At 44.2% G+C, this 23,118-nt stretch overlaps 1 pseudogene; it reads left to right on the forward strand.

Annotated features, from left to right (window-relative positions):
* Window positions 1–12,266: 12,266 nt before the first annotated feature.
* On the forward strand, window positions 12,267–22,213 carry LOC144686966 (gamma-crystallin S-1 pseudogene; annotated as a pseudogene).
* Window positions 22,214–23,118: the final 905 nt, after the last annotated feature.

The raw sequence follows: 23,118 nt of genomic DNA on the forward strand, positions 1-23,118 counted from the left end.
TCTTGACTCCCTTGTCTATCAAAAATCTGTCTAACTCAGCCTTGAATAAATTCAATGACTCAGCCTCCATTGCTCTCTGGGGAAGAGAATTCCGCATACTAATGATCCTTTGAGAGAAAATATTTCTCCTCATTTCAGTCTTGGACGGTTTTTTTGTGACATTGGTTGTGGGATAAATATGGGCCAGGTGGGATTAAGTCCCCTGCTCTTCTGCAAAATAGTGTTGTACGATTTTAAATCGCAGCTTCAAAGGGCAAACAGGATCTTGATTTAAGATCTCATGTGAAGGACGACATGTCCAACAATGCAGCACTCCCTCAGTAGTGCAGTGGAGTATCAGCCTGGATTGTTGGGCTCAAGCGCTGGAGCAGGACTTGAACTCACAACCTCCGTCTCAGAGGTAAGACTGTTACAACTGAGTCATGGCTCTATTATCTAGTTCCCTTTTGAAAGCTATGATTGAATTTGCTTCCACCACCCTTTCAGGTAGTGTGTTCTTGACAATTTTCTGTGTAAAAATATGTTCTCCTCATCTCCCCTTGGTTCTTTTGCCAATTACCTTAAATCTGTGTCATCTGATTGCCCAACCCTCCTGCCACTGGAAACAGTTTATCTGTATTTAATCTGTCGAAAGGCTTCGTGATTTTGGACATCTTTATTAAAATCTCCCCTGGACTTTCTCTGCTCTAAGGAGAGCCAACCCTAACATTCTAATATCTCTGTTTAAGAGATAACTACAAGTAGCTGTTACATTTCAAGTTACCAATTACATTTTTAGTGTTTGTGGCCATCTCTATGGCTATGTGGGAAGCAATAAGACAGCAGCCACTGGATCACACTAACCCATAACAAGGAAATAACTTCCACTTCTCTTAGAATCGTTGAATCTTACATCACAGGTGGAGGCAATTTGGCTCTTTGTGCCCACGCTAGCTCTCTGAAAGAGTTGTTCAATTTAGTCCCACAGCTTTTTTCTCATGACCCTCACAATTAGTCCCCTTCAAATACATGTCCAATTGCCTTTTGAAATTTCCTATGGGATCTGCTCTCACTTTTTCATGTGGATCAGAAGAACCCTCTCCTCCCTTACTCTTTATTCCTCTTCTTCTTACTACTTCTCTTTCTCGTACTCCTCAGTTGCCCACCGTAAAGTGAATGATGTGTTCATGATGCTCAGTTCTTGCAGCACACAGCAGGCCACCACGAACCTTGAGGTCTGCTCTGTCTAGACCCCTCATGACACCATTTATCAAATCTCCCCTTCATCTCTTCTTCAAGGAGAACGTGACAGATTCTCCAATCTACACACATGGCTGAAGTTGCTCATTCCTGGAATCATGATCATGAATCTTTCCTGCAGCCACTCTAATGCCTTCACATCTTTCTTAACGTGTGATGACCAGAATTGGACTGAATACTCCAATTGAACCCCCAGGTCCCTCCACTCCTGTACCCTCTATGGAATTGTGCCCTCTATTTTATATCTCCTCTCCACGTCTGCCTACCAATATGGATCATCTCACACTTCTCTGCATTTCATCTGCCACGGGCGTGTCCATTCCACCAGCCTGACTGAGGGTATAGCCCCCTCCTGCCATCTATCAGGGGTCACGTGATGTTCTGTTAAGGATCTGACCAGTGAGCCCTAATGTAAGCAGTGAGGCAGTCTGGTGGGCGAGACTTCATGGCCAGAGTTCTGATTGTCCCTGAAAAGCTATCCGTAAGAAAAGGCAGAATTTTACATACCATAGACAGGCAGGAATGTGCCCAACCTGATTGGACATAAAATAGCACACGATAACGTTGGGTGATCATCCTGGCGTCATCAGGCACTCATGCGATATTTCAGTCGGCGGCCACACACAATAGTCGGCAGTGTGCCCACCGACAATTAAGAGGCCTATTAATGCCATTAATGTAGTAATTGACCTGGATATTTCACTGCCTGTCCTTTGGTGGATGGGCGAATTTGGATTTTTGAGGAAACCTCATCCAATGGTGGGGTGAAGTTTCTGATATTAATTTAAAAAAAAATGTTTGGGTGGAATTTTTTTCATCAATATATTTAGGTGAATGAATCTTATGGATGGAATTTTTTTTCGGAATTTCATAATGTTTATTTTTGGCTTTAATATTCTTCAGCTCCCTGAGGCAGCTCTCTGCTCTAGGGAGCTTCCATTGTGCGCCCCCCCGTGCTGACTTCAGTGCTGGCCCTCTTCTTGCCCACACTCCGGCAGCACTGGGCCTTTCAGCGCATGTTTAGCGCTGGCTGGCCATTAATTGGCCAGCTAGAATGAAATCACGGTCGGGGGCTGATCGCGGGCAGTGACCCGTTTGTCGGCCGCCCTTGGGCCCGCCCACTGCACCCGCCCAACGACCCGAAAATCCTGTCCAAAGTTTATCTGTTTCTTGTTGAAACCGGTTTGTTCTGTCGAGTCATTACACTGACTGAGGTCATTTTAAGTTTAACACTATCCTCCTCGCAGTTCACAATATTTCCAAGTTTTGTGTCATCTGCAAGTTTAGAAATTGTGCCCTGTAAAACAAGTCTAGGTATTTATAGTTCAAGAAAATCACTGGTGCTCATACCAATCCCGTGGAACCCACTAGACATCTACTTCAAGTGTGAATAAGCACCGTTCACCAATGTCATGATAACAGTTGATTGTGGTAGTGGACTCCAGTATTGTACATTACATGGTACTCTGTACTAGCTAGGGGGTCACCTGACCTGGGGTTTGAAGGTCAGATAGCACATGTTGGAGCCTGTCTTGATTGAATTCAGCTACTGCAGGGATATGTGTTTATGTTAAGAAAATGTGGTATCAGTAAAGTTAGCTCAGCTGCAATGTTGACAGCTTGTGTGCATCGTTGAAATCAAAAAAACAATACGTGGTGTCACAAGAAGTCTAAACACAACGATGGAGGTTCTGTAACTACTGACAGAGCTCAGTTTGGAGGGGAATCTCGCCAAAAACTGGAGGAGGTTCCGGTAGCGATTTGAGCTGTCCCTCACCGCGACGGGCAGTAATAAAAAAGAGCCTCAGGTAGAGTCTGACATCTTTTTTCATGTAGCAGGGGAAGCAGCCCTAGAAGTAGATAAAACGTTTACGTTTGAAAGTGATGAGAAACGAAATGACTTAAAAGAAATAATGGGAAAATTTGAAGCCTACTCCAGCCCTAAAAAAAAATCACTTATAAAAGATACCGATTTTTTACATGCATGAAAGGCAGGGACAACACTAGTCAGTATGTAACTGAGCTGAGAAAATGAGCTAAATTGTGTGAATTTGGAGATAGAATAATTTGTGGGATCGCAAGTGACACTCTGAGACAATGGCTTTTGAGAGAAGTTGATCTCACGCTGGAGAAACCAATAAATATCTGCAGAATGGCAGAGACAACAAAATGCCAAATTAAAGAGATAACAGAAGATGTTAAGCTGCACACGGTCAAGCAGTTAGATGAAGTTAAACAGTATCAGCCCCGGGAAAGAACAAATAGACAGACTGAATGTAAAAAGAACAAAACTGCGATTAAAACATTTAAATGCAGCTGATGCAGAACAGAGCATTTAGTATGTAGCTGTCCAGACTACGGAGAACATTGTAAGAACTGTGAAAAACTAAATCACTTCACTAAGATGTGTAAGTTAAAGAAAGTGCACATGATTGTAGATGGTGACACAGACACTGAAACTGAGCTTATAGTTGGTGCAGTAACAATAAATGCCAAAGACGATGAATGGAAGGTTGATTTATAAATTGCCAACATGATGGTGAATTTCAATCTTGACACAGGTGCACAAGCAAATGTTATCCCCATAAGCCTGTTTTGCAAGGTAAGCAAAGAAAAACAACTAACTAAAACAAAAGTGAAGCTGTCTACTTATACAGGCGAAAAAATTGCAGTAGCAGGCAAGTACACACTTAAAGTGAACTACAAAAAACAGTCTAAAGCACTTCCATTCATAGCGGTGAAAACTGATGCAAAACCCATTCTTGGAATCAAAGCTTGTGAAAATCTGAAGCTAATCAAAAGAATAATGACTGTCACCACTGATGACATCCTGAGTGAGTATAAAGATGTGTTCCAGGGGATTGGTTGCCTAAAAGGAGAACACACCATCAAGATTGACGAAACTGTGACACCCAAAGTACACCTGCTCAGGAAAGTACCAGTAATGCTGAGAGACCGACTGAAATCAGAGTTGGACAGATTGGAGGAACTTCACATCATCAAGAAAATTGAAGAACCGACAAAATGGATCAATCCAATTGTAATTGTAGAAAAATTAGATGGGAATCTGCGAGTCTGTCTGGATCCCAGAGACCTAAACCAGGCACTGCAAAGAGGGCAAAACTATCCGCCCACAGTAGAAGAGTGTAAGCTAACCAATGCTAAATACTATGCAGTCTTGGATGCGAGTTCAGGCTTCTGCCAGGCCAAGCTGGATGAACGCAGCTCCTATCTCTGTACCTTCAACCCAACGTATGGAAGATACAGATTTTTATGCTTAACTTTTGGTATTAATTCAACTCTGGGGTGTTCCACAGAACGGTGAAGCAGCTGTTTGAAGGGTTAGAGGATGTGGAAAACTATATTGATGATGTTCTGGTCTGGGGAGCCTCACGAGAAGAACACAACCACAGACTGAGGCAGGTGCTGGGCAGAGATAGAGAAAGGAGCCTCGAGTTGAAGGAGGAATAATGCAAAATAGGTCTTCATGAAATCAAGTACTTGGGACATGTGCTAACAAGTGAGGGACTGAAGCCGGTCCCGAGTAAAATTGAAGCAGTCGTGAACATGCCACCCCCAGAATGTAAGAAAGACTTGGAGAGGTTTTTGGTAATGGTGACCTATTTTGGGAAATTCATTACAAACATGTCAGACCTGACAGTACCTCTCAGAGATCCGCTACAATATAAAGTGGAATGGCACTGGGAACAAAGTCACCAGGAAGCTTTGACCAGTCCAAAGAGAGCATTTAGCAGCGGAATGCCCAAATAGAGAATAAAATGGTAGCAATTGTGTTTAGGCTGGAATGCTTCCACCACTTTGTCTATGGCAAAGACGTGGAGGTAGAGTCTGATCAGAAGCCTTTGGAAGCTGTACTTATAACGCCCCTGAACTGTGCACCACCAAGTATCTAAAGATTACTAAAGCATCTGCAGAAGTACCAGGTCAGAGGTAAATACAAACCAGGCAAGGAAATGTACATCACAGGCACTCTGTCACATGCATACCTACCCTTCACAGAGGAAAGGGATAAAGAGACAGAAGCACAGGTTCACATGCTGACAAAGAAGTTACCTGTGGTTGTAACCAAACTGGATGAGATCAGGGAAGCGACCAAGAACGACGCCACCCTGAGAAAACCTCAGCAGATTGTGCAAACTGGCTGTCCCACACATCGGAGCAGAGCCTCTTCTGCTGTACAAGAGAAATGGAACTTTCGTGAGGAACGTCATGTAGCAGAAGGAATACTTTACAAGGGAGAAAAGATCATAATTCCTGCAACACTGAGGAAAGAAATGCTGCATACATGAAATTCACCACAGCATAGAAACACGCAGAAGAGCTCGAGCTCGAGATGTAATGTATTGGGCAGGAATAAACTCTTATGGAGTCAACCAAATAAACTAAATTAACAAAATGAGGGACGGAAGGCCTCAACGGTGCCGGCAGACACCGCGTGCCCCCTCTTCATGGACACCTGACCGCGAACGTCGCCGCAGAAGAGGAGCAGACAATTGGGTCGGACAATCCCCTCGATCGCCTGCTGCCTGGACCTGTTAATGGCTAACTTGAATTGGGGAAATGGTGAATGCATGAGCAGTGTGCCAATAGTACAGTAAGTCGCAAGAAAAAGAGCCACTTCAACCTCTGTGTTCCAGAGAAAATTGGAGTGGACTTGTTAAGATTTGACAACAGTGAGTACCTACTAGCAGTAGATTATTACTCAAAGTTTTTTGAGTCTGTGCTGCTGAGAAATGATAGTAAGAGCATCACAGTAATAAATCATTTAAAATCAATTTTCTTCTCGCCATGGCAAACCTGAAGTGTTCATCTCTGATAACAGTCCACAATTCTCAGGCACTAAGTATTGCAAATTTGCACAGGACTGGCAGTTTTGCCACACTACGTCAAGTCCCAAATATCCACAATCCAACGGAATGGCAGAACGTACTGTGCAGGCCTTAAAACACCTGTTGAAGAAGGCAATGGTGGATAAAAGAGACCCCTACCTGTCTCTGCTGGATTTCAGGAATACTCTGTTAGAGGGCTTTGGGTTATCTCCAGCAGAGCTCCTGATGGGGAGAAGGCTAAGAGCTAAGCTTCCAACTGCGCCCCAACTATTATTTCCACAGGAAATAAATGGTGACAGAGGTGATTTTGAGGGACAAAGGGGCTTGTCTAGCTCTGTGTTACTATCACCCCTTGGATAGTTTTCAGGGCTCTCAGGCCTTGTCTGGTTATCTGTCGCTTCACTGGTGCATTCTGGTTACAGCGTGCAGGACCTACTCAAACTGAGACAGCAGAAGCAGAAGAAGTACTTTGATCGAGTTGCCTGACCACAGCCTGACCTGAGCATGGGAGAGACAGTGAGGATTCAGCATGAAGGGACCTGGAATCCTGCTGTTCTCACAGGAATCACAGGAGAACCAAGGTCTTACATAGTGCAGACTCCAAACAGACAACAGTACAGGAGAAACTGGAAATTCCTACAGAAAACAAATTAAATGCAACCCTGCTCTGAACCAGAGAGCGTGCTGAAGATTAAAAACCAGAATGCACCAGTGAAGCAACAGATAACCAGACAAGGCTTGAGAGCTCTGAAAACTATCCAAGGGGTGATAGTAACACAGAGCTAGACAAGCCCCTTTGTCCCTCAAAATCACCTCTGTCACCATTCAGAACATCCAGTGGAAGAATTGTGAAAAAAACACAAAAATACAGAGATCAGTAAAAGACAAAACAGAGTGAGATAGACTAGATAAGAGACTTTGTGTACTCAAGTTGTATAAAAGTTGTTTTTTAAAAAAGAGAAATGTCAGGATAATAGTTGATTGTGGTAGTGGACTCCAGTATTAGATACTATACGGTACCCTATACTAGAGACTCGCTGGTGTCGGAGCTGCGCCCGCCAACAGTTAAAGTGCCACTTGTTACCATTAAAAAGCCAATTGTACTCCATTTAAGTTGCCCGTGCAATTTCGCACTCATCACATGGACAAATGTCAGCAGCCCACATTTTGCAAAACCTCATCCAAGGGTGGAATAAAAATATTATAGTCATGGAATGTGGGCATCACTGGCTGGGCCAGTATTTGTTGTCCATCCCTAATTGCATTTAGGAATCAACCATGTTGAGATGGGTCTGGAGTCATGTGTAGGCAAGGCCAGGTAATGACAGCAGATTTCCTTCACTAATGGATATTAGCAAACCAAATGGGTTTTTACAACAATCAACATTGATTTCATGGTTATCATTAGAATTTTAATTCCAGATTTTTATTGAATTCAAATTCCACATCTGCTGTGGTAGGATTTGAACAGGGGACCCCAGAGCATGACCCTCAGTCTCTGGATTAATAGACCAGCAACAATACCACTATACCAACACCTCCCCTTATAGAACATCTAGATAGTTTGTGACCCTAAGACACAGATTGTGCAAGTCTATGCAATGTACCCTGGCAGCTCCCATGATGCATACATCCTCAGACACTCACTGGTGCCAAGGTTATTCAGTGCTCCAGCCCGTCTGGATGGATGGTTGCCGGGTGACAAGGGCTATCTGTTGAAAAGGTGGCTTCTGACGGCTCTCCGCCACCCAAGAACAGAGGCAGAGCAGCATTATAATAGGAGTCATGCCTCCACAAGGGCAGTGATAGGGAGGACCATAGGTCTTCTGAGCACTCGCTTCCAATGCCTGGACCATTCAGGGAGAGCACTACATTACTCCCTGGAACGGGTGTCACTGATAGTGATTGCTTGCTGCACTCTCCACAATCTGGCTCTGGCAAAGGGGGGCCCACTGGAGGAAGAGGATCTTGAGGCAGCTCCACAGGCCACAGGGGATGAATGCAAGGGTGAGTCAGAAGAGGAGCCCAGTAAGGAGAACACTGAGCCAGACCTATGGATCCTTCAGGGAGGCAGGGACATCATGGACACCTTGATCCAAAGCTCCTTCAGCTAGGCTGCCAAAGATCTGCTTCCACATCATGCCGGATGTTTGAAATGACCCTTCCCCTTGAACCCAAAGTCCGCTCAGTGCCTGTGCAATAATTTTATAGCCACTCACGGCCAACATTAGATACAGCGTTAGATGCCCTGCATCTACAAAACAAGTGAACCATACTCAGGCCATTAAGACACAAAAGCAAAATTTATATCATTGTGACACGCACATCAAATAACAGAACTATATATGGTGTTAATGGCCACACCAGTAAACATATTAACAAAACATGGCAGAACAGATCACCTGTGACCAGGCCCTCTTATGCTCATGGTGCCATTGACGTATGTTTGCGAGTGCTCCCCACCCCCAACTTGCCAGCAGCAGCATTGGAGGCAACCTGCTGACTGTGCTGTCCTGTTGGACTTTATGGCCTTGGCAGTTGTCCTCTGGCCAGTGAAGCCTGTGCTGGCCCTGCCTGGGAGGGACCGGGCAGTAATAGACATGTAATAGCCTTAATAGGCCTGTTATTTATCAACGGGCGCGCTGCCAACTCACACACGCGCCCGTCGACCGAAATAAGGCGCGAGTTCGTCGTGCGTCGTTTCACATTCATTCGGGTCGAGCGCATGCCCACACGACAAGCGAAATATTCTGGGCCAAAGGTTACACACTGGAATCATCTGCCATGTCATCAGCAGATAGCACTTGCTGTGGTCATTCAACTGCAGCTGGCAGACCGAGGTGCAGGAGGATGACAGCAGCATGACATCAGTTAGGACATCAGATATCAATCTGCATGATTTCGTGAAACCATAGAATGATTACAGCACAGAAAGATACTATTCGGCCCACCTTTTTTATGCCTACACTGTACAAGAGCAACTCACCTAGTCCCACTCCACTGCGTTTTCACTACAAATATTTATACAATTCCCTTTGAAAGTCTCAATTGAATCTGCTTTCACTACACCCTCAAGACAGAGCATTGCAGATGATGAACACTGACGGTGTAAAACAGCTTTTCCTCATGTTGCTGCTGCTTCTTTTACCAATCACCTTAAATCAGTGTCCTCTAGTTCTCAATCCTTCTGCCAATGGTTTCTCTCCATCTACCCTGTCTAGACCCCTCATGACACCATTTATCAAATCTCCTCTTAATCTTCTCTTCTCCAAGGAGAACGTGACAGATTCTCCAATCTACACACATGGCTGAAGTTCCTCATTCCTGGAATCATGCTCGGGAAAATCTTTCCTGCAGCTTCTCTAATGCCTTCACAACTTTCCTAACGTGTGGTGACCAGAATTGGACCCAATACTCTAGTTGAGGCTGAAGCCGGGTTTTATACAGGTTCATCATAACTTGCTTGTTTTTATACTCAATGCCCCTATTTATAAAGCCGAGGAGCCCATATGCTTTATTAACCACTTACTCAACTTACTTTGGCACCTTCAGTGGTTTGTGCACATAAACCCCCAGGCCCCTCCACTCCCTCTATGGAATTTTGCCCTCTATTTTATATCTCCTCTCCACGCCTGCCTACCAATATGGATCACCTCACACTTCTCTGCATTTCATCTGCCACGGATGCGTCCATTCCACCAGCCTGACTGTGGTAACAGAGGGTATAGCCCCTCCTGCTGTCCATCAGGGGTCACGTGATGTTGTTAAGGCTCCGACCAGTGAGCCCTAACTGCGGCCAATCCAGGGATTGGGGCTTCCTGACTAGAGTCCTGGTCGAGCGTGTAGCACCTGAAAAACTCTGTAATAAAGTTTAGCTGTTTCTTGTTGAAACCTGTCTGCTCTGTCGATTCATTACACTGATTAAGGTCATTTTAAGTTTAACACTAGCCTCCTCACAGTTCACAATATTTCCAAGTTTTGTGTCATCTGCAAATTTTGAAATTGTGCCCTGTAAGCCAAGTCTAGGCCATTAATATAGATCAAGGAAATCACTGGTGCTAATACCGACCCCCGTGGGGCCCACTATATATCTACCTCAAGTGTGAAAATCAACCATTCACCAATGTCATGATAATAGTTGATTGTGGTTGTGGACTCCAGTACTAAATAATATACGGTACTCTGTGCTAGATAGGGGTTCACCTGACCAGGGGGAGAATTTTCTCCCTGCCTGGGGGGTGGAGGGGGTTGGATAGGAATGGACGCGGCGGGCGCATAGCCAATCTCAGCCCACGATTGGCTACATGCCGCCATTTAACTTGGGCGGGCCAATTAAGGCCCGCCCAGTGTGACGTGCATCCTGAAGCGCTGTGTGCTCCCTGTGTGGGTGGGGTGGTGTAGGCTGAGTGGGGACCTGCGCTCTTTCACGCATGCGAGAGAAAGAGCTCAGAAATCTCACTGAGACACAGAGCTGCCTCAGGGAGATTAGTTTGATTTTTGAAAATTTTAATATTTAAAAAAACATTTTTAAGATGTGGATATTTTAATGAATTTTATTTAAAATTTTTATTAAACTTTAAAAACCTTCATGAAACCTCACCCCGCTTGTGGATGAGGTTTCATTATAAATGCGAAGGCTGCCTGGGCTCATCGCCTGCCCACCAACCCTAAAGTTGGATGGGCAGCTCATTTAATTAGTTTAATTGCTGTTCAAATGGCCTTACTCAAGATCTGACTGTCGCGTGGTGACATCGGGACGCATGACCGTCATCACCACACGTCATTTTACGGGTCGGCAAGTGGGTCCTGCTGCCGCTCCCGCTCGCCAACCCAAAAATTCTGGTCCTGGGATTTGAAAGTCAGATAGCACATGTTGGAGCCTGTCTTCATTGAATTCAGATACTGCAGAGATATGTGTTTACGTTAGGAAAATGTGATATCAATAATAAGTTTGCTCAGCTACAATGTCAACAGCCGGTGTACATTATTGAAACCTAAAAACAAGACATGTGGCAAAATGTTTACCTCGGCGGGTGGGCGTGTGCCCAACCCGCTTGAGCGTAAAATGACACATGTTGAAGTCGGGCAAGCGTCCCTAAGTCAACATGCAATTGCATGATATTTCAGTCACCGACTCCGGTGTGTGCCCTCTGACAATTAAATGGCCTAGTAAGGCCATTAACAAGGTAATGAATAGAAATTTTTTGCTGCCCATCCAACCTTATGGTTGGCGGGCAGGCAAAAAGGCCAAGCGGCCTTTGCACTTTTTAGGAACCTCATCCACGGGTGGGATGATGTTTCCTAAAGCAAATAAAAATAAAATAAAAATTTTAGAACTTAATTAATAACATGTCCCTGCTCATGTGAGTCACATGAGGTGACATGTTTTATAACATTTTTAATTTCTTTATTTTTTTTTTAACCTCATTTCCCTGAGGCAGCTCTGTGCCTCAGGGAGATTATCAAGCACTCACTCGCGCGAATGCACAAACTTTTCGCACGCCTTGCTCACCCTCCTCCCTCCCACCCGCAGAAGCAGTGCTGAGTGCTGCCACTCGCGTTTCACGCTGGGCGGGCCTTAATTGGCCTGCCAATTGGTTGGCTTCCTGACTGCCCCTGCCAAACCCGCCCGACAAAGGCGAAATTCTGCCCATGGTGTCAGTAGTAAGCTAAATGCAACAATGGAGATTCTGAAACCACTGACAGATCTTAGTTTGGATGGAAATCTCGACAAAAACTGGAGGAGTTTCTGGTAGCAATTTGAGCTGTACCTCACACCGACGGGCAGTGATAAAAAAAAGCCCTCAGGTACAATGTTACATCATTCTTCACGCAGTCCTAGAAGTCCATAACACATTCACGTTTGAAAGTGATGAGAAATAAAATGACTTGAAAGAAATAATGGAAAAATTTGAAGTCTACTGCAGCCCTAAAAAAAACCACATATGAAAGATACCAATTTTTTTTACGTGCACGCAAGGCAGGGACAACATTAGTCAGTATGTAACTGAGCTGAGAAAATGAGCTAAATCAGGTGATTTTGGAGAACTTTAAGAATCATTATTCCAAGATAGAATAATTTGCGGAATCGCGAATGGCTTTCTAAGAGAACGGCTTTTGAGAGAAGTTGATCTCAGGCTGCAGAAAGCCATAAATATCTGCAGAGCGGCAGAGACAATGAAATGCCAAATTAAAGAAATGACAGAAGATGATAAGCTACACACGGTCAAGCGGTTAGTTGCAGTTAAACAGAATCAGCCCGGGAAAGAACAAATAGGCAGTCTGAACGTAAAAAGAACAAAACTGCTATTAAAACATTTAAATGTAGCCAATGCGGAACAGAGCATTTACCATGTAGTTGTGCAGCCTACGGAAAGCATAAACTGTGATAAACTGCATCATTTGTGTAAGATCCGTAAATTGAACAAAGTGCACATGATTGCAGATGATGACACAGAAACTGAAACTGAACTTTTCGTGGGTGCAGTAACAACAAATTCCAAAGAAGACAAATGGAAGATAGATTTAAAAATTGCCAACATGATGATGAATTTCAAGCTTGACATAGATGCACAAGCAAATGTCATTCCCATAAGCCTGTATTGCAAGATAAGCAAAGAAAAACAGCTAACTAAAACAGAAGTGAAGCTGTCTACTTATAAAAGTAAAAAAATTGCAGTAGAAGGCAAGTGCACACTTAAAGTGAACTCAAGCACTTCCATTCATAGTGGTGAAAACTGATGCAAAGCCCATTCTTGGAATCAAACTTGTGAAAATCTGAAACTAATAAGGGAAGTAATGACTGTCACCACTGATGACATCGTGAGCAAGTAAAAGATGTGTTCCAGGGGATTGGTTCCTAAAAGGAGAACACACCATCAAGATTGACGAAACTGTGACACCCAAAATATACCCACCCAGGAAAATACCAGTAATGCTGAGAAACCGACTGAAAGCAGAGTTGGACAGAATGGAGAAACTTCACATCATCAAGACAATTAAAGAACCGACAAAATGCGTTAATCCAATTGTAATTGTAGAAATATCAGATGGGAATCTGCGACTCTGTTTGGATCCCTGAGACCTAAACCAGGAAGCACAAAGAGAGCATTACCAGCTGCCCACCGTAGAAGAGATCACGCGTAAGCTAGCCGATGCTAAATACTATTCAGTCCTGGATGCGAATTCAGGCTTCTGCCAGGCCAAGCTGGATGAATGCAGCTCCTATCTCTGTACCTTCAACCCAACATATGGGCGATACAGGTTTTTATGCTTAACTTTTGATATTAATTCAGCTCTGGGGGTGTTCCACAGAACAGTGAAGCAGCTGCTTGAAGGGTTAGAGGACGTGGAAAACTATACTGATGATATGCTGGTCTGGGGAGCCTTAACACGACCACAGACTGAGGCAGGTGCTGGGCAGAGCTAGAGAAAGGAACTTCAAGTTGAGGGAGGAAAAGCACAAAATAAGTCTTAATGAAATCAAGTATTTGGGACAAGTGCTAACAAGTGCGGGCTGAAGCCAGACCCAAGTAAAATCAAAGCTGTTGTGAACATGCCACCCCCAGAATGTAAGAAAGATTTGGAGAGGTTTTTGGGAATGGTGACCTATCTTGGGAAATTCATTCCAAACATGTCAGACCTGACAGCATCTGTCAGAGAATTTCTACAAAACGATGTGGAATGGCTCAGGGAACAAAGTCACCAGGAAGCTTTTACCAGTATGAAGAAAACGCTCAGCAGCAGTATGCCCAAATAGAGAAAAAAAACGCAAGCAATTGTGTTTGGTCTAGAATGTTTCCACCAGTTTGATTATGGCAAAGACGTGGAGGCAGAGCCTGATCAGAAGCCTTTGGAAGCTATACCTAAAAAGCCCCTGAACTGTGTACCACCAAGAATCCAAAGATTACTAATGCCTCTGCAGAAGCACCAGATCAGAGTTAAATACAAAATTGGCAAGGAAATGTACATCGCAGACCCTCTGTCATGTGCATACTTACCCATCATGGAGGAAGAGGATAAATAGGCAGAAGCACAGGTTCACATGCTGACAATGAACTTACCTGTGGTTATAACCAAACTGGATGAGATCAGGGAAGCGACCAAGAACGATGCCACCCTGAGAAAACTGCAGCAGATTGTGCAAACTGGCTGTCCCACACATCGGAGCGCAGCCTCTTCTGCTGCACAAGAGAAATGGAACTTTCGTGAGGAACGTCATGTAGCAGAAGGAATACTTTACAAGGGAGAAAAGATCATAATTCATGCAATACTGAGGAAAGAAGTGCTGCAGCGCATCCATGAAAGTCACCTCGGCATAGAAACACGCAGGAGAAGCGCTCGAGATGTAATGTATTGGCCTGGAATGGGAGTACAAATTGGGGAAATGGTGAATGCATGAGCTGTGTGCCAAAAGTACAGTAAGTCGCAACAAAAAAAAAAATCACTTCAACACATTGTTCCAGAGAGGCTCTGACAGAAAATTGGAGTGGACTTGTTAAGATTTGACAACAGTGAGTACCTACTAGCAGTAGATTACTACTCAAAGTTTTTTGAGTCTGTGCTGCTGAGAAATGATAGTAAGAGCATCACAGTAATAAATCATTTAAAATCAAATTTTTTCTCGCCAACCGCAAACCTGAAGTGCTCATCTCAGGTAAAGGTCCACAATTCTCAGGTACTAAGTTTTGCAAATTTGCACAAGACTGGCAGTTTTGCCACACTACGTCAAATCCCAAATATCCACAATCCAACGGAATGGCAGAACGTACTGTGCAGGCCTTAAAACACCTGTTGAAGAAGGCAAAGGTGGACAAAAGAGACCCCTACCTGTCTCTGCTGGATTTCAGGAATACTCTGTTAGAGGGCATTGGATTATCTCCAGCACAGCTCCTGTTGGGGAGAAGACTAAGAGCTAAGCTTCCAACTGCGCCCCTACTGTTATTTCCACAGGCAGTGAGCTACAGCGTGCAGGACCTGTTCAAACTGAGACAGCAGAAGCAGAAACAGTACTTTGATTGGGTTGCCTGACCACTGCCTGACCTGAACATGGGAGAGACAGTGAGGATTCAGCATGAAAGGATCTGGAATCCTGCTGTTGTCACCAGAATCACAGGGGAGCCAAAATCTTACACAGTGCAGACTCCAAATGGACAACAGTACAGGAGAAACTGGAAATTCCTACAGGAAACAAATGAAACGCAACCCTGGTCTGAACCAGAAAGACTAGGTGAAGATAACCAGACAAAGCCTGGAAGTCCTGAAAGCTTTCAAAGGGGTGATAGTAACACAGAGCTGGACAAGCCCCTTGTCCTTCAAAATCACCTCTGTCACCATTCAGAACATCCAGTGGAAGAATTGTGAAAAAACTGATATACAGAGATCAGTAAAATACAAAATACAAAACAGACTGATCATAACAGAGTGAGAAAGACTAGATAAGAGACTTTGTGTACTTGAGTTGTATAAAAGTTGTTTTTTAAAAAAGGGAAATGTCATGATAATAGTTGATTGTGGTAATGGACTCCAATATTAGATACTATACGGTACCCTATACTAGATAGGGAGTCACCTGACCTGGGGTTTGAAGGTCAAATATCACATGTTGGGGCCTGTCTTGATTGAATTCAGTTACTGCAGATATATGTATTTATGTTAGGAAAATGTGTTATCAATAAAGTCAGCTACAACATCAACAGCTTATGTGCAACATTGAAACCAAAAAAACAAGATAACCAACACTCTGTTTCCTAACACTCAGCCAACTTTATGTCCATGCTGCCAATGTCCCTTTCTTTCCATGGCAATAAGATTTGCTGACAAGTTTGTTACGTGATACTTTATCAATGAAATCAATGAACAATAGAAAATAAAAGAAGAGATGGAGTCTTAAAGTACAAAAATAGTAACTGGTATCCCTGCACATTGCCTACCAAAATCTTCATTCACCTACATCATCACATTGATGTTAACCTTAGTTTAACTGGATTCAAATAGAGCAACAAATCCATTTACAGTTGTATTGTAGTCGGCAGTGGTTATGTCAATGAGCAAAGCAGCTGAAGCAGACTTTGTTTCTTCCCTTTGGGTTAATTTAGAAACTGAGCTAGCTGGCTATACTTTGGAAATAAGTTCTTGAAAATGGATTTTACAACCATTGCTAATTGTAAACAGTTTGAATGTAGAAAGCACAATGGATGCTCCAGGTAGAATTTTGCGCCTCGTGGGCGGGTGTGTGCCCAACCCGAATAGACGTGAAATAGCACGAGACGACGTTGGGTGAGTGGCCCAACATCGTCTCGTCCACAAGCAATCCTCAGGTCTGCAGGCCTGTGTGGGTGTCAAACCCACGCCCGCCAACAATTAAAGTGCCACTTAATACCATGAAAAAGCCAATTGTACTTGATTTAATGTTGCCCGCGCAATTTCATGTTCATCACATGTGCAAAATGGGCAGGCAGGCAGCCCACATTTTGCAAAACCTCATCCAAGGGCAGGATAAAAATGGTGAACAGTGTTACCATTGTGAGTAGTGAGGAGTTTAGGAGATAGTTTGCTTCATATCTGTTCTGTGCTTCATTCTTAGCATTTCTCGGCATCATTTCAGGACCCATTGGTATATCCAAGGCCCCCGGAGGATTTTGACCATGTGGACCCTTCCAAGTGTCAGACATCCTTCTGTTACCCTGGTAATGGAGATTGTGCTCTCCGCTGAAGGCACCTCCTCTTAGGAGGAATAGAGGGGCAGAAGGGAGAGGAGGCCAGGTGTCCCTGTGCTAATTCCAGACAAGTGACCGATGGAAGGAGAGGCACAGGCACAAGGGGCACAGGGCCAGCAGAAAACGTCACTATCCTGCTGCCAGGGATAACAGGCAGCAATACAGCTACCTCAACATGTCGGAGGTGCAATGCTGAAGGAGGGTCCACCTCTTCAGGGAGACTGTGACCTCCATTTATCAGATGATTGGGCTTGAGTTCACCTCCAACTGAGTGGGTGGACACCACATGCCAGTGGTTCTGAAGAAGGGTCATATGGACTCGAAACGTTAATTCTGTTTCTCTCTTCACAGGTTCTGCTAGACCTGCTGAGTTTTTCCAGAATTTTCTGGTTTTGGCTCTGAAGGTCACAGTGGCCCTCAACCTCTATGCCTTCGGCTGTTTCCAGGGTTCAGTGGGGGATCCTTGCGGGGTGTCCCAATCAGCTGACCATGGTTGCATCAAGCTGGTGACAGACGCTCTGTTCAGGTGGGTAATGAGATTTATTCATTTCCGAACGGACGAGGCCAGCCAGGCTCAGCATTAGATACCCTGCACCTACAAAACATGTGAACCATACTCAGGCCATTAAGACAAAAGCAAAATTTATATCATTTTGACAATCACATCAAATGAACAGAACTATATAAGGTGTTAATGGCCACACTAGTAAACATATTAACAAAACATGGCAGAACAGATCGCCTGTGACCAGGCTCTTTTGCGCTCATGTTGCCATACACTTGGGTTTGTGAGTGCTGTGTCTCACTGGCCCCCCCACCCCGCCTCACCAGCAGCAGCATTGGAGACAACCTGCTGACTGTGCTATCCTGTTGGACTTGATGACCTTGGCGGTCATCCTCTGGCCAGTGGAGCCTGTGCTGGCCCTGCCTGGGAGGGACCGGGCATTTCCCCAGTCATTGCAGCCTCATCAGATGCCACGGTCATTGGCAGAGGGAAGGAGGAGCTGCTGACGTCATCCAGAGTGCCCTAGGTGAAGGCCACAGAGACAACAAGCAATTCGTGTGCCAACATGAGGTCACTCTGGACCTCCCTGCTCACCATTGATGGACGGGCACCTAGCTAGGACACTGGTTGCCTCATCCATCTCCCACACTGGTACTGACCACCTGAGGTCATGGCCTGTGTGAGGGCTTGCAGGTCAAGCGCTACCCCAAGAACCCCTGAATCTGTCCCTGGAGTCGCCACTCTCTCAATGGAGGAGCCAGTGCGCTCGGCCATGAGGGTCAATGCAGTGCTTATGTTCCACATGGACCCCTCCACAACAAAGACATGGCACACATGCCCTCATGGATCTCCGCCAGATCCTCCCACAGATCCCGCTGAACATCCAGCATCTGCCATCCGATGGACAACTCCGGAGGCTCCTCACCTGCCTTCAGTTCAGCATGGTCCTGCTCTGCATACTCCTCTGACCGCCGGCACACTGGGCACTCTCTGCCTCTGCCTGCTCCTTAAATGAGTCTGAAGTGCCCTCACCGCTGTGCATCGAAATTCTAGACGACGATCTAATGCCCACCAAGGTGCTGGTATCTGCGCTGGAGCCTAGTTCAAAGAGTGGGTGTGATGCAGGTGCATCTGAGGCCCCGTGATCCTCTAGTGTCAAGGGTGGCTCTTTGGGGTCTTGCAATCAAGTGCATACTGGCGAATCTAAGGGAGAACAATGACACGTCATTAGTTTAAGTCATCACACTACCACTGTGCACACCAGGTGCCCTGGTGAGACATTGGAGATCTGCATTGTGGTGCCATTGCCTTTCAATGAACAAAGGGGACTCCAGGTTTGAGGCTCCCATTAATGATGACACTACACAAGAATATTTGCACAATCCGACACTCTCCCCTTTGTGCACTGCACTCTTACCTTCGTCAGAGACCCCCACCTCTTCATGACCGGCCGACCTAGGTGGGTGGCGGCTCTCCAGCTCCAATGCATCCAATTTGTACCTCGTCAAGATTGGGAGATTTGGGGTCTCAGCCTGTCCTTGACCTCCCTATGTTGTTTTGGTTCCTCTTCTACTGAAAGGACAGAGGAGCATTGATTAGTCCACACTCTACCTGCAGTGCCATTGCAGCCTGGCTAACCCCACCCGAGGAACAGGGCACATCTGACCCACAAGACACTCAGCCCAAGCAGCCAGGGCCCATCCACTTGGCCAGCTCCGGCATCATTGACAGTTGGCACTCAGAATCAAACACATCAGAGCTCCACAGGTGGGATGGCCAAAAGATGTGTTTCGTGCTGGGCGAACTAACTGGCCATCCAGCGTGAAATCACGTTTGCAATGCGACTGCGTCCCGGAGCGGATTACACATATGCTTCCGTGGACTTAGCGCGCACACTAAGCATGAAATTCAGGCCTCCCTCTTTGTTTTCACATGTCAAATAAAATGAAGTGAAAGCAAGGTGAAAAGAATCAGTGACATATCCAGCAACATTTCAAGTGATGTCTTTTGTTCTCTTTTTGCTGATGTTCAGCACCAAATCATTTGAATAACAGGAGTTGAGTAGAGTGGTCATTTTGTACAGCATATATATACCACGGTGTCGAACTCGTTGCTATGTTAGATCAGTTACTCACCTAACTGTGAGCTCAAAATGGGAAAGGCAAGGACTAGTCTGATTTTGTACAAGATGCTAAAGTTCTTTATTCCTATCTCTAGATTTTCAAGCTTATTCACTTATCTTGTCTCTTTCCACGGATTATCTTTTACGAGGACAGGAACTTCCGGGGTCGGCACTATGAGTGCAGTAGTGACTGTGCTGACCTGTCCCCTTACTTCAGCCGCTGCAACTCCATCCGTGTTGAGGATGACTGGTGGGTGATGTATGAGAGACCCAATTACATGGGATACCAGTATGTTCTGAGCAGGGGAGAATATACTGACTACCAGTGCTGGATGGGATTCAATGACAGCATCGGGTCATGTCGCTCCTACCCATATGTAAGTTGTCTGTTTGCACATTCTACTCAGATCGAGGTCTGGGAAATGTTCATTCAGCAAAGCACCTCAGTTTGGAGATGTTATCCTGTTTTTCATTCTTTACATTTGTAATAACAGTAAAGATATACAGCTGAGTTCTTAAGGGTATAAATGTGCATTGACAGAAATTGGAACTCGTTGGTCCTTGAAATCGGGTCAAGTAAGTATTCAGGCATTGCTGATGGCCATCTAAAACAGGGGTTAGGTTACTTAAAACACAAACGAGGAGCCTAAGACCTGGTTTTAGGTGCCCTCAGAGAAGTTTGATTGCCATGGATTCTTACATGGCTACAGAAAACGCCAAGAAATCGTTTTTCCAAAAAGCCTTCCTCTTTGCCTAAGGAGAGTAGAGGTGCTTGACTCACTCCACATTCATTGTGATCACAACCTCTCCAACCACTCCATACCACACCCCATCTCCAGTACCCACTCTGATCCACTCCTGTGCCCTTCAAAAGTGCAAACTGCCTGCAGACGGTGTTTGTGCATCAAATGTTAATGAGTGCTGCTGCTGCTGCTTCATGTTGGCCCGTATGTTGAAACTTGTCTGCTTCCAAGTCTGGGAAAGAAATGGGACCAGATGAGTTTCTTCCTCGTAAATACTACCAGTTAGAGACTACTTGCATTTGACAATGACTGGATAAAATATTTACATAGAATTTATAGGACAGAAACAGGCCATTCAGCCCAACAATCTATTCAGTCAATGCAGTTGTGTTCTTGTCCCATGCGAATATTCTCCCATCTCTCTATGTCAAACATGATGAGCATATCCTTGTATTAATTTTACCCTCCTGCACTTACCTAGTTTCCCCTTAAATGCAGCAACAGAATATTTTCTATTTTTGATAATAATCTTAACACCAACATTGACGCACTAAGTGGATCAATTCAAATATTCTGCACAACCCCAACTAGACATGTTCATATTAAACACACATTCTTCTGATCAGAAGTGGGTGTTATTGAATTGTGGGATTAGAATGTCGTTTTAGACTGAGAAGCTGTTAGATAGGACTCATTGATGTAAATTATTAATGTTACTTGGTGGACTATTTTCTTGTTCTAACCTGTTTTGTTACAATATAAGGCTAGTTTTGTAATGAAATATCAGATGACTCGATTTCAGCGAGTGCAGCATAGAGACTCTCAGTCCCACTTCATATTGCATCAAAGATACATAAAAGTGACGTCAGGGTAACAACATGAGTCCAACAAAATGCATATTGCTACACTCAAACTCTTCTGATCATTTTATTCCCTTGGTTACATTGCCCTAGTTAACTCATCCCATTCTCCATAAAAACAGATGAATAGGTTAATGTATTTCAGACCATCACAGACATTGATGAGTGAATTGGTCCCATTCCATCACTCCATTATCTGTGGAGATATCCTAACCTTAAGTCCACTTACACAATGCATTAATGCTTAGCAGAAAGCTGTTATAACTCATAATATACTGATGCCACAAAAAGCCCAAGCAATCAAGATAGTCACATAGTGTGGACTTGCATTCGCGCATCACCCACATAGAAGGACAAGAGATATTAATCTGAAGAAAAAAGATAAGCTACGCTTTTACTCATAATAGGAGATATCCTTGTGGGCCTTACATTTGGTGTGACCAGTATAGAAGGCAGTGGAATTGGGGGCACTGAATATTTTTAGGCAGAGGTAGATAGATTCTTGTTAGGCAAGGGAGTCATAGGTTGTTGGGGGTAGATGGGAATGTAGAACTCGAAACACAAACTGATCAACCATGATACTATTGAATGGCAAAGAGGTTTGAGAGGTCGAATGGCCTACTTCTGCTCCTATTTCAAATGTTCTTTAACTGTTTTACCTGTTAAAAATTACACAAACATTGCACACTGTTAATCAGGTGAGGATATAATCCAAAAGTCCTGTTCATGCTATTAAATTGTCTCAGCTTTATTCTTATTGTTACTGAGATAATCCTTCAGATATGCCCTCTTAATCTACCAGCTACATTTTTATAACCTATTTCAAATGTATAATTAATGCTATCGTCACAAATATGGCTTTATTTCTATTATAGTACCAAGGTGGAAACTACAGAATGAGGATTTATGAGAGACCTGACTTTGGAGGACAGATGATGGAATTCATGGATGACTGTCCATCTGTCTACAATCATTTCCATTATCGTGACATTCACTCCTGCCATGTGATGGATGGTTACTGGATCTTCTATGAACATCCCAACTACAGAGGCCAACAGTACTTCATGAGACCCGGTGAATACAGGAGATTCAGTGACTGGGGCGGCTACAACTCAACTATCGGATCTTTCAGGCGCATGAGAGATTTCTAGATTATTCTTGACAAATATGGTATTGTTTTTCTCACATATGTGTCATCAGAATAAATATACATAACTTTACTACTGTTTTTCTTAATTGATTTGTGTTTGGATTGGAAGGGAAATTTTCTGTCGTGTTAAGATATTGAGTGGGAGGGGTAAAGAATGCCTGAGACAATAGCTTCAGAGACATGTCCAGGATAATAAAAGGCAAATTTAGGGCATATATGGAAAGGTAGATGCTGTCTCATTTTTCATTCCATGGAATTGAAGCTGAGAATTTCTCAAAAATTGTGTCCATGACATTGTCCATTAAGTAAACCAATTTCATAATCATGCAAATCCAATTTCTGTGCCAACCCAATATTTCTACTTCCCTGTTATTGCCCCACAACCTTGTAAATTCTTCTGCTTCCAAGGAAAGAAACACTTGTATTTATATAGTGCCTTCCACAGCCCATGTCCCAAAGGGCTTCACTTCAAATGAAGTATTTTTGTAGTGTAGTCACTGTTGTAATGTAGGAAACACAGTGGACAGTTTGTGCACAGCAAGTTCCCACAAGCAACAATGTGATTGAAAATGACAGGATTGGAACAAATAGGAAAACAGGAACATTGGACTTAGGAGCAGGGATAATACATTCAGCCATTGGAACCTGCTCCGCCATTCAATAAGACGATGGCTGATCAGGTTGTGCTCTCAACTTCTCTTTGCTGTCTGCCCCCATAACTCTTGACCCCTTGTCTATCAAAAATCTGTTTATCTCTTCCTTGAATAAATTCATTGATTCAGCCTCCATTGCTCTCTGGGGAAGAGAATTCCATATACCAATGATCCATTGAGCGTAAACATTTCTCCTCATCTCAGTCTTGAGCAGTGTTTTTGTGACATTGGTTGTGGGATAAATATTGGCCAGGGCACTGGGAGTAATTCTCCTGCTC

Source organism: Cetorhinus maximus, chromosome 11, assembly GCF_964194155.1.
Source record: "Cetorhinus maximus chromosome 11, sCetMax3.hap1.1, whole genome shotgun sequence".
In the NCBI taxonomy this organism is placed as follows: domain Eukaryota; kingdom Metazoa; phylum Chordata; class Chondrichthyes; order Lamniformes; family Cetorhinidae; genus Cetorhinus; species Cetorhinus maximus.